This window comes from Grammomys surdaster, unplaced genomic scaffold, assembly GCF_004785775.1.
Source record: "Grammomys surdaster isolate TR1022 unplaced genomic scaffold, NIH_TR_1.0 363, whole genome shotgun sequence".
Lineage (NCBI taxonomy): Eukaryota > Metazoa > Chordata > Mammalia > Rodentia > Muridae > Grammomys > Grammomys surdaster.
Window position 1 is genome coordinate 4634941 of NW_021604782.1, and position 6762 is coordinate 4641702.

Consider the following 6762-nt stretch of genomic DNA (forward strand, 5'->3'; position numbering starts at 1 on the left):
TTGTCTGATGCTACATTCACTATTCTAGCTGGTCCATTTTATAGAATTCTCTTGATTCTGTGTCCCATTTCACAATGGGAACACCAGAATTACCAATGTGTGCTACCTGCCTTAGCTTTATATAAGTGCTGGGGATTAGAACCTGGGTCTTCACACCTCCACAGTAAGCACTTTAAGCACTGAGCCATCTTGCCCATCCAAAATTCAACTTACTTAAATGTTGGATAGACCACAAAACGGAGTAAAAACTAGTAAACAAGCAAGCTTATCCATGGATTTTCAAGTCACAGGCTTTCCCAGCATAAGAACTATAATGACTAACTCAAGAAAATGTATGTCAAGATGAAAAATTTCACCGGACATATTGAGGCTACATTAAAACAAAATCCTATAGCAAGTCTAGTGGTGAAAATAGGTGTAGTAATGAAAACTAAAACTTTTCTTAAAAGTAGTCTGGCAGATAAAAAAAAGAGGATTACTAAGTTAGAAAACTGGTGATTGATTAGACTATTCAGGAAGAAATATCAAGAGCTGGAAGTGGTGGTGCATGCCTCTAGTTCCAGCACCCAGAAAGCTGTGTCCAGAGGATCTATCTAGTTAAGGCCAGTCTGGACCACCCTGTTTCAAAACAGCAAAAGACTGAAAACTAGATAACTCAGCCTAACAAACATTCAAGCCATAGTAAAAATATGTAACATATTTTAATTAATTCCTAAGAAGAGGGAAAAGGTGAGAAAGAAGCAGATAGAAACAAACTTTGAAAAGATTATAAATATATTTTCCAAAATGACTTAAATAATTAAATCACCCATTCAAGAACCACTGGATAAATTTTGAAGATGAAAGAGAAAAAGAAATGTAGACCCAGTCTTCTCAATTTAAAACCAATGGAGAACAAAATAAAATGAGTGCTGTGGAAATAGCGCAGTGGTCAAAGTGTTTGCCTTGTGTTACATTCGGTGTTAACAAACAACTTGATAAAACTCTAGACTCACCTTTGAGTTGAGCCTCTGACCCTGCCTGTAGCAGATTATCATGATTGTCTTAATAGAGATAGGAAGACTTGCCTACTGAGGGTAGCACTATTCCCTACACAGAGGATCCTGGATTGTGGAAGAGTGAAGAAAGCAAGCTGAGCAATAGTATGCATACAGTAGTTTGCTTTCCTTTTTTGACTGTGGACATAATGTAACGAGCTATTTCAAAATTCTGCTGCCTTGACTTTCCTTGCTGTGACGGACTATGCACCAAACTATAAAATAAATTCTTTCTTGCACAAGTTGCTTTTGTCAGACTATTTTATACCAGCAACAAAAAAAGAAGCTAAACCATCATGAGTGTGTGAGGACTGAAATTTGTATCCCCAGAGCCCACCTAAAGCTGGATGCAATAGAGTATAGCAATAAACTCCACATGCATAATCAATAAGAGAAATAGAGAGAAGAGAATCCCTGGAATCTAAGAGTCCAACTAGCCTGATGGACATACCACTGAGTAGCAAGAGACCCTGCATTAAAAAGTTTGGAGTCAAGGATGGAGATATATATATATATATATATATATATATATATATATATATATATCTCACTGCTTACTATATGTGTGTGATGTGTGTGTACACACATATTATATACACACAAGGAAAATTAAAACAATTCCATTTAAATATGGATATTCCAAATGAAACTTTCATATCGGAAGATTTAACACTAACATCCACAAATGAGTGAAAACATAGCATTTCTCTTTCTGGATCTGGGTTATCTCACTCAGAATGACTGTTTCCAGCTCCATCTATTTATCTGTGAATTCATAATTTTATCTTAATATCTAAGTAATACTCAATGTACAAATATACCATGTTTTCATTATCCATTCAGCAGTTGATTAGCATCTAGATTGTTTACATTTCCTGACTGCTGTGAATAGGGCCGCAATGAACACTGATTAGTCTTTCTCTAAAGTAGGATACAAAGTTCTTAACACAAATATATCACTCCTAAATATATGACCAAGAGTGGTATAGCTGGATTTCTGTGGTAGAACTATTGGTTCTAGACAACACAGACTAACAACAACAATAGCAACAACAACAACAACAACATCAAAACAACTCAGAATCAGGAATCAGTTACTTCTTAAGGAGCTGTTGGCTAGAGAGTATCTCAGCCCCTAAATAGGCTATTACCATTGTTCATGGTTACCTTCCAGAACTTGACAGTAAGATCCTACTGCTAAAGACACCAACCACATTTTTGAATCATATAACATGAAGAAATCAATCTGGTATTGATCTGGAAGTTTTAATAGCTTTCATAGTGCTAGAAGATGCCAGACATGGTACCAAATGAAAAAAATAACCATCAGTTTTACTCAGATGTGAATTTGGCAAGTTATAATAATGATTGCTTTAGCATGACCTGCCTATGGGTGAGTGTAATAATGGCATAAATGTCATAGGGGTAACCATCTTCTTTATGATTAGATTTAAGGTCTATTTCACAAAATAAAACCAACACCTGACACCATTACTAGAACTAAGAATATGTGGCTTGATAAATCATAAACTCTCTGAGCTTAGTATTAAACTGAGTTGTAAAAGACTTACTGCTACACAACAGATACAGCAGTGCAGTTACATATATGAATACACAGTAGTTATGACAAGGAAGTATAAGACTTGTGTAAGCTCAAGCCAGACAAAAATCTCAGCATGGAGAGGAGAGATAGGGCAAATTCTCACCATTAGCTACGGAGCTATTAGCACTTGACAGTCGCTGGGAGAGAAAAAGCCACTTTTCTTTATGGGCATGGCCCCTGGAATATCAACCACACTGCAGTGGAAGACCATGCATCCAGCAGTATAGCACAAACTGGACTTGACAGATTAAAAATACCCAAAAATGAGGACATAAAGTAGAATGGATTTAGAAGGGGTAATGGGTATGGGATGAGTCTGTGGGGGGTAAATATGATTATAATACATGAAATTCTCAAAGAACTAATAAAAACACAGGATAAAAACAAATGGACTGTGAAAACCTTTTAAACTGTTTACAAGAAAAGGAGTGTGTTAACTTTAAGAGATGTGACATAAGATTTATAATTATTTCTCCACAGAAACAAACAAAATCCAAAAGTCAGTGATACAGCAGTCTGAAGGAGCTGAAAGCAAAGAGTGACCTGCCTAGAAAAATGCCCATTATAGGTATAGGAAAATCAAACTGAGTGGCTTTCGTTAAAATACTCCTGAATAAATAACTACATTTGTACCATTCAACCAATTAAAAAGATTAAAACATTGTAGGCAGTAAGTAAAAGTGCTTGAACATTCTTTCACATGAAGCCTAAGGCAACTCTAGAAGTTCTATAACTATAAAAAATTCCAAAGATGATCAACTTATAAGGAGAAAATCTTCACTTGGACTCAAATTATTAGAGGTTCCGGTTGATAATCGGTTGACCTCATTGTTTGAGGGCTGTGAGAGGGCCAAAGCTGTGCAAGTGCACAGTAGAACAGAGCTGATTATCCATCAGGTGACTCTCCGGATGCTTGTAACTCCATCTTCTGGAGATCCAGTAGCCTTACCTGGCTTCTGAAAGCCCCTGTACACACACACACAAACACACACACACACACACACATACATACACACATACACACACATACACACACACATACACACACACACACAAGGAGGGCGTAGAGGGAGGGAGGTTAATAATAAATAAATCTTAAAAATACAGTAAAATGCATAGAGCATCATAAAATACTAAAATTTAAATGAAAAACCTTACTTCAAAGGATGTAGTTACTGAAACACTCATATCCAGTGTCTTATGATTTTATTGCTGTAAAGAAACACCATGACCATGGCAGGTCTTATAAAGTTAAATATTTTATTAAGACTGGCTTGTAGTTCAGAGGTTTAGTCTACTGTCATCATGGCAGGAAGCATGGTGGCATATAGGCAGACAAGATGCTTGCAGAAGGAGTTAAGAGTTCTACATTTGAATCTGTAGACAACAGGAAGTGACTAAGACATACTTTCTCTAATAGTGCCACACCCACTCCAATAAGGCCATACTCTCTAACAGTGCCACTCTCTGTGAGTATATAGGTGCCATTTTTATTTAAGCCACCATATGGAGTATGTTTCAAAGCAAACTGATATATAAGATTGAAAAAGTGGTGATCAATATACACTCCCCTAAGACTCAGAACCTTCATTGCTAGGTTTATACTTTGAAGCACTGTGCTCACAGAGCCACCAAACACATGCAGGATAATATCCACAATCACTTCATTTACAATAGTACCAAAATGTTCTATATTGTGGCAGAATAATTACAGCTGACAATAATTAATTAAATACTTGGAAAGAGCTATTAACATTTTGAGTCTTCCTAACACAAAGATACGATAAATATCTGAGGTGAGAGATGTGTCGATTGATCTGATCTGATCATTACACATATTGAAATGTCACACTTCATTCCATAAGCATGGAAAAGTACCATGTGCCAATTAAAAGTAAAAGTGTATTCTCAAAATGATTGGAGGCAAAATTACACACACACAGACACTCACACACACACACACACACACACACACACACACACACTGTATATATTATACAGTTGCTTTAAACGGAATTAGATTAAATGTTTCAATGCAGAGAAAAATGGGACTATATGGTTCTTATTAATAGACTAGCTCTCAACAGAGGAAGGTCAAAACTAAAGAGCTAAGACACAAACACAAACCATGTAAAGATTAACCTAACAATGGTGACTCTATTAATGGTAACAAAGAAAAATTGAAAACAAAGATCTTTAACAGAAATTCAAGATAATACTTTATAGTGATCTAACATTGCTTTTGTGACTAATTAAATAAATGGGAAAATGTCAGTAAGACTACTATCTGAATAATAAATCTAACAAACTTAACTTGTACATAGAAAATATAGCACCTACTAAGAGTGCATATTCTTCTCAAAGGTTGTGAAATATTTAGCATAATTAACCATATAATGAACCAGAAAGAAAGTCTCAATAAATGACAAATAATTAAAATAATTTGGAACAAGATTATATCATCAGAATAGAAATATAGAAGAAATAAGTGTCAAAAATGTAATCAGAAAGTCTCTCCAAGTTTGTGTTCTAAATAATGCCTTTCTAAATAAAGAAAAGATGTGTGAAAAATTGTTTTCAAGAAATATGGTAATTTTCTTGAAATGGTAATGAAAACAATCAGAGCAGATATTAAGAGAGGTAGGTGAAGCTGTTGGGAGGGAAGTTATTGTCTTAAATGTGTGACAGAAAAGAGGAAAGTGGCAACTGTTACAGTGTCCCACTCAAAAAAAATCGGAGAAAGAAAAAATTAAAATAAGATCAGAAATTAATACACTAGAAATTAAACAAGTAAGAGAGAAATGAGAACACATTTCTTTGTGGAATGTAGTAACATTTGAGGCTGAGAAAAGCATGGCGATTTTCGGAGGTGAGCTGTTATAGCAGGTTATGTGTGCATCCCCTCTAGCTTGGAGACTGAAGGAGGAGTGATAAGCTTGAAGCCCAGGACACATGGTAAGTTCTAAGTCACCCTGGGATAGATGGCAAGACTTTATCACGAAGCAAAATGGAGAAGATATTGCTATCTAGAAATAAAGTAAGATGTTAGAAACATAACGTATTGCTATGAAAGTGTTTGTAGTGTTTGAAGATAGAACAGAGCTGGCAAATAACAATAAGAGGACAACTCAAAATTAGTCAAAGGAAAATGATTAAAACTTGAATCATTTTTATATGTATTAAAGAAAGTAAATCTGTGTGTAGATGAGATGGCTCAGGGGCGGGCCTCTTGCTGTTAAGCCTGATGATTTGAGCTACATCTCTGCAACCCTCATGATGGAAGGAGAGGACAGACTGCAAATGTTCCCAAACCTCCCCGTGTGCTCCATGGTGCATGTGTACTGATACAGTCACACACATACACAAAATAAATGAATACGTGAGAAAAAAGAATCTTTAATAAGTATCTCCAGAGAGGTAGCATGTGACATTCTTTGAATATTTATATATTAACACAAATTTGAATTAAAAAAAAAAACAAAGAATAGGGGAAAAAAAGGAAACCCTTCCAAGATGTAGTATAAGCCCAACATCCTTTTGTCATAAAACATGAGAAGCTCATTCCAAAAGATCACAAGCAATTTCCCTATGAAAACACACACAGAAATACTGAACAACTCTTTTGCAAACTTCTGTCAAAAGAATAGTGTGCCGCCATTGAGCGAGGTTTGTTTTGCGAATGAGAGGTTGGCATAGAGCCTTCAGACAGCAATCCACGTGACTCACCAGCATGACAAAGCTGCACCCAAATCGTTCATCACTCAGAATGACCAAAGAAACAAAGTTGTTTTTAACGAAAGTCCAGTGATCTTTCCTGAGGAAGCATACATAATTAATCTAAAATTTCTTTGGGAATAAAACTTTAGTTTGGAATAGCAAAAATAGTCATGAAGAAAAAAAAACCTATGGACCTACCTAAGTAGGAAGTAGAGATGATTTAGGAAGATATTTTGTTGTAAAAACATGAGCAAAATGAATGACTAAAGAATCTGGGAAAATACCACACAGATACAGAACTACACTGTACAACCTCAAAAGTATGACACAAGAACCACATCTATAGAGAGTCATGATCTCTTCAGTGACTGCACTGGCTTATATATTTATATGGAAAATAAATTC